General features: G+C 43.8%; 1 protein-coding gene across 1 annotated transcript in view; it reads right to left on the reverse strand.

Annotated features, from left to right (window-relative positions):
• gpr179 (G protein-coupled receptor 179) overlaps nucleotides 1-8,494 on the reverse strand; it is a 94,684-nt gene that overhangs the window by 83,867 nt on the left and 2,323 nt on the right. The window lies entirely within an intron of this gene.

The raw sequence follows: 8,494 nt of genomic DNA on the forward strand, positions 1-8,494 counted from the left end.
CGGGATTTTGATTGAGGAAACAGGAACATAAGTTATGAGAGTCTGAGACCAGTGGAAAAGACTGGGTAAAAGAACCAGAGGGGAAGTGAGAATCATTTTCTTTACAACGAGTCACAAGGCTAAATGAGTGATGGAAACAAATTGAGTCACAACTTAAGAAAGGAAATTGGATTACTCTTGCAAAAGTTAATCGGTCGGGCTCTAAGGAATGAGTAGGAGTTGGGGTTAATTGGATAGCTCTTTCACAGAACCAGTGCAGCTGCAATAGGCCAAATGGCCTCCCTCTGTGCTGCAAGATATAACACTTGGGGCTGCAAGTTAACCGTGAGCTCCTGCTCCAGTTAACAGCATGGTTTAACACATCATGGATTAGTCACTGAAAATCACAGACTGCTTCACTTCCACGAGCATCACTTTAATATTTCAGCAGCTGTGCATGTGTCACACACTGCCAGAATGTGTTTGGCCATTGTAACCCATAGTAAATGACCATCTATGTATTATCTTCATCAATTAAATATGGTGCAATATAGATTGAAAATAGGAACACAAATTGAAGAGGGTTGAATAAGTCACTTCCGTTTATGTGGAGGATAAAGGATAGCTCAGCCTCCATCACTGAACGACCCTTGCTCCCCAACTTTGTGTCCACATCATGCTCTCCCGAATAAGGAAAGCTCATTCTCAGCTTCAAAGTCACGAGGAGGTCTTTTACCAGTGTGTCACTTCCATTTCCCATAACGGAATGTAGATACAATTTCAATGGGCAGTGATTGCTGTGGGTGTTAGTGACTGAATTGTTACATCAAAAACATTTCATGTAAGGTCCTTACAGTTAGAAGAAGGAAAGGTCCCTTGCCGTCTAGAACAGATGTACCACAGAAATGAAAGGTAGAACCCAACCCCCAACTCACTTAACCTCCTCAATCAAATTGTCTTATTCCCTGTGTGAATATTGCAACAACAGCTTACATTTTCACAGCATCTTCTACATAGTAAAGTAAGCTCAAGAGCTTTACAGGACTGTAGCCAATGAAAAGCTGACACCAAGCCAAAAAAAAAACAAACAGACATTTGATTGGACAAGGTAGGGTTTCAAGGGCATTTTAAAGGAGAAAAGGTAGGTAAGAGATTTAGGGAGAGACTTCCACAGATTGCACCTTGTCAGTTGCTGGAACTGCCACCAGTGGTCAGTTACAACAACGTGAAGTCACAGTTGAGCCCAACTCTGGAACAAAAACTAGTTTGATTCTAAAATCAACATTCATGGTAAGAATTAGCTTTATGTTCAGACTGATTAAGAGATTGGCATTATTAGTGCCTGCAAAAGGCAGATTCTGCCGGAATTGACTCACTGCTCTCCAATGTAGAGATAGGTCTACTTCTGCTATTTTATGCAGTCAGCTGATAGTCAGAGTCCTGGTGGGTACTTGCTGCACTTTGAGAGAATATCCCACCCATCATGTTCCTTTACCAACACTGTTGCAGAGCAAAGTATATGGAAGTACTGAAGGTGGCTGAATTTTCCATTCAGAATTTTGTTTTCTGGAGTACCAAAGATTAGGAAGTTGACACTAAAATCTCACCTGGTGAGTCCCTACTGTTGGGTGGACAATTGGATGAAAATACTGCAGGGAAGACAAGCCCCACCCGCCCATCACTGCCTCAACAGAGGAAAATCAGAGGATGAGTTAGCAGTTTTGGCCCTTCTATACCATGCTCAGCTACACAGAATTGGACAGAGTTCCACAACACTTTACAGTACACAATTTGACTATCTGGGCTATGCCAGTGCTTAAGTTCTCCACCATCTGCGTCTCACCTTGTTCATCGACCCTTCCATTCTTTTCTCTCTTATGTAATTATCTAACTTCCATGTTCCAACTCCAGGCTGAGTTAAACTCCTGGCTAATATTTAGGGGTACAGTATGTTAATATTATGGGACAAAGTCAAAGTTCAGTGTATTGTCATAGGCACAAGTACATGTATGCATAGGTACAATGAAAAATTTGCAGCAGCATCACAGGCACAGAGCATCAGAGACACGACATTCACAAGAAAAACATAAATTAAATATAAATTATACAAGAAAGAACACAGAACAACAAAAAAACAAAGTCCATTGAGTGCATAGAAGTCAAAGTGTTGCTATCCTGAGGTAGTGATTAGGGTTGTGCAGGTTGGTTCAAGAATTGAATGGTTGAAGGGAAGTAGCAGTTCTTGAACCGGGTGGTGTGGGACTTCAGGCTTCTGTACCTGCTGCAGGCACTAATAATGTCAATCTCTTAACGTCTGAAAATAAAGCTAATTCTTTTGATCAACAGTAGCTGCGAGAAGATGGAATGACCCATATGGTGGGGATCTTTGATGATAGTGGTTTCCTATGTAACATGCATGATAAGTATTGCCTGACTTTGGACGTGTGATTCACAACGTTTGTCGTCACTGGGTGCATCCTTGCCTCTTGCGTGGGTTTGCAGGAACTTTATTGGTAGAGACTGATGGCTTTAATTATTGACTACCAAACTAATTGGTGGTAAACCCAATGTAGCTTGGACATTGTATCTGCCAATTCCTAAGTTTCCACCTGAATCAGAAATGCAGTGGGTTATTGCAGAGGAGCAAATCGATGGACAGATTTGCCTCTGCTGACGGATATGTGGTGGAAAGTGCACATGTAGACATCAGCTGAGGACAGGACTGGCCTCGACTGAGACAACGTCTCTGTTAACCCTGAAGCATTAAGCTTGGGCTTATGGCTGACACTACTTATTGAGTCATTGCCCAACAGCAGACATTGGGTTACGTGTGAGGTGCTGTGGTAATTCTGGTACTGGACTAGTAATCAAGAGCTTGTCAGCTCAAATCTAATCATCTCAAATTGTGACTAATATCCTTCAGGGAAAGGAACCAATCACCTATTCCTGATCTGGCTATTGTTAACTCTTAATGCGCAAAGCAATCAGCTGTCTGGTCAAATCCTTGGAGCAAAGAGGTAGAAGGAGAAATGGGAGGGAAGCCGGCAGAGGCAGAAAGGTTTCCAAAATAGCCGGACTGCCAGAGTTGTAGCTGTGCTTATTGAGTAGCACTTGTCTCTGAGTCAGAGTGTTATGGGATTAAGTCCCACTCCAGGGACTTTGGGCTTATGGATACTTTTTAATTCACTTTTCAGGATGTGGGTGTCACCAGTATTTAATGCCCCTCCTTAATTGCTCTTGAGAGAGGTGATAAACCATCTTCTTGAAATGCCAGAGTGTTCACAGTGGCACTACAGCAGTGCTGCTGCCTCACAGTTCCAGTGACATGGGTTCAGTCCTGACCTCTGCTGCTGTCTGTCTGGGATTTCCATACAACATAGAACAGTACACCACAGGAACAGGCCCTTCGGCCCACAATGTTGTGCCGAATGAATTACATTAGTAATAAAATGCCCAACAGAACTAATTCCTTCTGCCTGCACAATATCCATATCGTACCATCTCCCTCACATTCATCTGCCTACCTAAGAGCTTCTTGAGCACCCCTATCGTATCTGCCCCCACCACCACCCCAGGCAGCACATTCCAGGCACCCACCACTTGCTGTGTAAAAACCTTGCCCCACACATCTCCTTTGAACTTACCCCCATCACCTTCAATGCATGCCCTCTGTTATTAGACATTTCAACCCTGGGGAAAAGGTACTGGCTGTCTACTCTATCTATGCCTCTCATAATCTTATAAACCTCTATCAGATCTCTCTTCAGCGCCGCTCCAGAGAGAACAACCCAAGTTTGTCCAACCTCTCCTCATAACACATGCCCTCTAATCCAGGCAGCATCTTGGTAAACCTCTTCTGCACCCTCTCTAAAGCCTTGACATCCTTCCTATAATGGGGCAATCAGAACTGAATGCAATACTCCAGATGCGGCCTAACTGAAGTTTTATAAAGCTGCAGCATAACTTCCTGACTCTTAAACCCAATGCCTCAACAATTGAAGGCAAGCATGCCATATGCCTTCTTTACCGCCCTATCAACTTGTGTAGCCACCTTCGGCGAGCTATGAACTTGGACACCAAGATCTCTCTGCTCATCAACACCGTTAAGGGTCTTGCCATTAACAGCTACTGTCTCTTTACATTTGATGTCCCAAAGTACAACCCTTCACATTTGGCCGGGTTGAACTCCATCTGCCATTTCTCTGCTCACATCTGCAATTGATCTACATCCCGCTGTATCCTTTGCCAGCCTTCTACACTATCCACAGCACCACCAATCTTCATATCATCTGCAAACTTACTAACCCACCATCTATATTTTCATCCAGGTCACTTATATACATCACAAACAGCAGAGGTCCCAGTACAGATCCCTGAGGAACACCACGAGTCACAGACCTCCAGCTAGAATAAGTCCCATCTGTCTTCTACAGGCAAACCAGTTCTGAATCCAAACGGCCAATTCATCGTGGATTCCATGCATCTTAATCTTCTGGGTGAGCCTCCCATGAGGGATCTTGTCAAATGCCTTACTAAAATCAATGTAGACAACATCCACAGCTCTACCTTCATCAATCACCCTCAACACCTTGTCAAAAAACTCAATCAAGTTAGTGAGGCACGACTTGCCCTGCACAAAGCCATGCTGACTGTCCCTAATTAGGCTATGGTTTTCCAAATGCTCATAAATCCTATCCCTAAGAATCCTCTCCAGTAACTTCCCTACCCCTGACGTGAGACTCACTGGTCTATAGTTTCCAGGATTATCCCTGTTTCCCTTCTTGAATAATGAAACAATATCAGCTACTCGCCAGTCCTCCAGGACCTCGCCTGTGGCTAGAGAAGACATGAAGATATTGGTTGAGGCCCCATCAATCTCATCTTTTGCCTCTCTCAATAACCTGGGGTATATCCCATCAGGCCCTGGGGACTTATCCACCTCAATGCTCTTTAAGAGACCCAACACTACCTCCTCCTTTGTCTCGAAATGCCCTGGCGTATTAGCACGCTCCACACTGATCTCCCTGTCCTCCACATCCTTCTCCTTTGTAAATACTGATGCAAAATACTCATTGAGGACCTCACCCACATCCTCTGCTTCCAGACATGTTCCCTCCTTTATCCTTGAGTGGTCCTACCCTCTCCATAGTTATCCTCTTGCTCGATGTATGTGTAGAATGCCTTGGGATTCTCTTTAATCCTACTTGCCAAGGGCTTTTCATGGCCCCTACTGGCTTTCCTAATTCCTTTCTAGAGTCCTTTTCTGACTTCTTTATAATCTTCAAGTGTTCTGTTTGATCCTAGTTTCCTAAACTTTACATACTTTTCCCTTTTCTTCTTGACTAAATTCACTGCCTCTCTCGACATCCAAGGTTCTCTTACCCTGCCATCCTTGTGCTTCCTTCTTACTGGAACATACCTGTCCTGTACTCTGTGCAGTTGGTCTTTAAACACCCGCCACATGCCAGATGTGGACTTGCCCAAAATCAGCTGTTCTGCTTGTGCCTGCAGGGGTTTCCTCCAAGTGCTTTGGTTTCCTCCCATATCCCAAAGATATGCAGGGTGTTGGGTTAATTGCTGACTACAAATTCCCCCTTGGTGTAGGTAGGTGGTAGGAACATTAAGGGGTAAGAGAGGGGTTCAAGGAAATAAGTGGAAGAATGGAATTGATCTGAGAGCCAGCATAGACTAGATGGGCCAAATGCCCCCTTCTGCGTCATAAGAAAATATAAATACTTCGCAGTCATAAAGTCACAGAGAGGTACAGCATGGAAACAGATCATCCAGCCCATTTTGTCCATGATAACCATCAACCATCTACGTATACTCATCCTACATGAATGCCATTTTTTAATTCTCCCCACATTCTCATCAACTCCCCCCACATTCTACCACTCAGCTACACACGAGGGACAATTTACAAAGGCCAATTAATCTACCAATCTTTGGGTTTTGGGGGTGGGGTGGTAAACAGAGCAGCCGGTGGAAACCCACACGGTGATAAGGAGAATGTGCAAACTCCACACAGACTGCACCCGAGGTCAGGATTGAACTCAGGTCTCTGATGCTGTGTGGCAGTGGCCCTACTAGCTGCGCCACTGTGCAGGTGCAGGTGATGAAGGAGCGTGTATGCTGTTGTTGGTGAGGCCAAGTCAGGATGGTGTGTGTTTCGGAGTGGAACGGAGGTGGTGGTGATCTCTTGTACCAGCTGCAAGCATGCATTTAGAAGGTGAATATTAAACCAGGACCACATCTGCCCTCTCAGGTGGATATAAAACAGCTCATGACGCTATTCTCAAGGAAGAGCAGTGGCGTTTTCCCTGGTACACTGGCCAATATTTATCCCTCATTCAATGTTACTGAAGAAACAGATTATTTGATCATTACCACATTGCTGTGTGTGGGTGCCGCTGTGTGCAAATTGACTACGGTGCTTCCAAACATTATAACAGTGACTGCACTTCAAAAATACTGTATTGGCTGCATCATGCTTTGAGACATCCTAAAAGGTGCTATAGAAATGCAATTTGCCCCTTCTGTTTTTGGTAAGCAGCGTACAATGTTAAGGGATTGGAATGATGACCACAAGATTTAAAATGAAAGAACTGGAAATATATTTTTTCCATAGGATGAAACTGTTTTCCTCTCCCACACAGAAAAATTATAGAACCACTGCCTTTGGGAACTGGCTATGCCTGCAGATATCTCTGAACAATTATTAATGTCACCTCTGCAAGTGACCTTGGCAGCAATTAGGGCATCTTCATTAATTAAATATAAAAATGACTTTGATGTGAGAGCAAATGATTCATCTGTCTGTAGATAAGTTGATGCCTGGAGTGACAGTTCAGAGCCACAGCCCCTGCAGTTTGTCTATTACAAGATCAAGAAACGTGACAGGATGCAGCAGCCTTTGGAGCTGAAGATCAGATGCAGCACGACAATAGCAGCAATCCTCTCTGATCATCTTGTACAGAGCCACCAACATCACATTCAAATTTCATTCTCATCTTGTTAAGTTCTGCTTTTCCAAACTGTTTATAATGCTTTTAGAAATTTCTATTTATTTTTATATTGTGGGGTTTTTATCAAAAATAGACTACAAAAAAATTTTGGAAATATGCTGCAGGTCAGGCAGCAGGGGTGGTACACTGGGGTATACCCACTGCCCAGTAATCACCGAGCACTTTAAGGACACGCACATGTATGTTGTCGTGTACTGCGCTTGTGTCTTTAACCTGATCCAATTTTCTGAAAAGTGGTCACTTTAAATTTCTGTAGGGGTCAGGAAAGTAGGGTTAACTATTCATCCCAATTATATAGGAACTAGAAAAATAGGCGCAGGACCATAACACTGTAAGGTATAGGGGTAGAATGGAGCCATTTGGCCCATCGAGTCTGTTCCACCATTCAATCCTGGCTGATCTTGTCCTCCTGCCTTCTCCCTGTAACCCTTAACTCCTTACACCGATCAAGAACCTACCAATCTCTACTTTAAATACACCCAATGACTTGGCCTCCACAGCCCTCCGTGGCAATGAATTCCACAGATTCACCACCCCCTGGCTGGAGAAATTCCTCCTCATCTCAGCTCTAGTGAATCATAGCTAATCCTCTATCTCGATACCATCCTCCTGCCCTTCTTCTCGTGCTCCTTGGAGCCTTTTGGTGTGTAGAAATCTACCCATCTCCTTCTTAAATATACTTAGTGACTTGGCGCCCACTGCCCTCTGTGGTAAAGAATTCCACAGGATCACCACCTTTTGATTGAAAAACTTCTCTTCGTCTCAGTTCTAAATGTCTTCCTCTGTATCCTGAGACTGAGACTCCTGGTTGTACACTGCTTAGCCAGGGGAAGAATCCTCCCTGCACCCAGTTTATTGAGTGATGTCGGAACTTCATATGGTTTGATGTGATCTCTTATCATTCTTCTGAATAAATATAGGCCAAATCAACCCAGTCTCTCCTCATCTGACAGGCCTGGCATCTCAGTAACCATTCAGGTGAATCTTCATTGCACTCCCTCCATAGCAAGTATATTGTTTCTTAGGTAAAGCAATCAAAACTGGACAAAATACACCAGATGTGGTCTCCCCAAGGCTCTGTATAATTGTAATAAGACATCACGGCTCTTGCACACAACACCGCTTGCAGTAAAGGCCAACATACCAGTTGCCTTCTTAACTGCTTGCTGCACTTTCAGCACGGAGCTGGATCCCTCTGTGCACCAACTTTCCCCAATCTATCACCATTCAAATAATAGTCTGCCTTTCTGTTTTCCCTACCAAAGTGGAGAACTTCTCATTTATCCACATTACACGGCATCAGCCATGTATTTGCCCACTCTTTCAACTTGTCTAACATGCCTTGAAGCCTCTTTGCATCCTCCTCACTGTGCACAAGCCCAATCTGTTTTGTAACATTCATGCTTTGAGCTTTTAATGGGATTTTGCATTAACTAAGGATGTATTCCTCTGAATTTGGAAAGCTGAAGGATGATCTATCTGATGTGTTT

This window comes from Pristis pectinata, chromosome 25, assembly GCF_009764475.1.
Source record: "Pristis pectinata isolate sPriPec2 chromosome 25, sPriPec2.1.pri, whole genome shotgun sequence".
NCBI lineage: Eukaryota > Metazoa > Chordata > Chondrichthyes > Rhinopristiformes > Pristidae > Pristis > Pristis pectinata.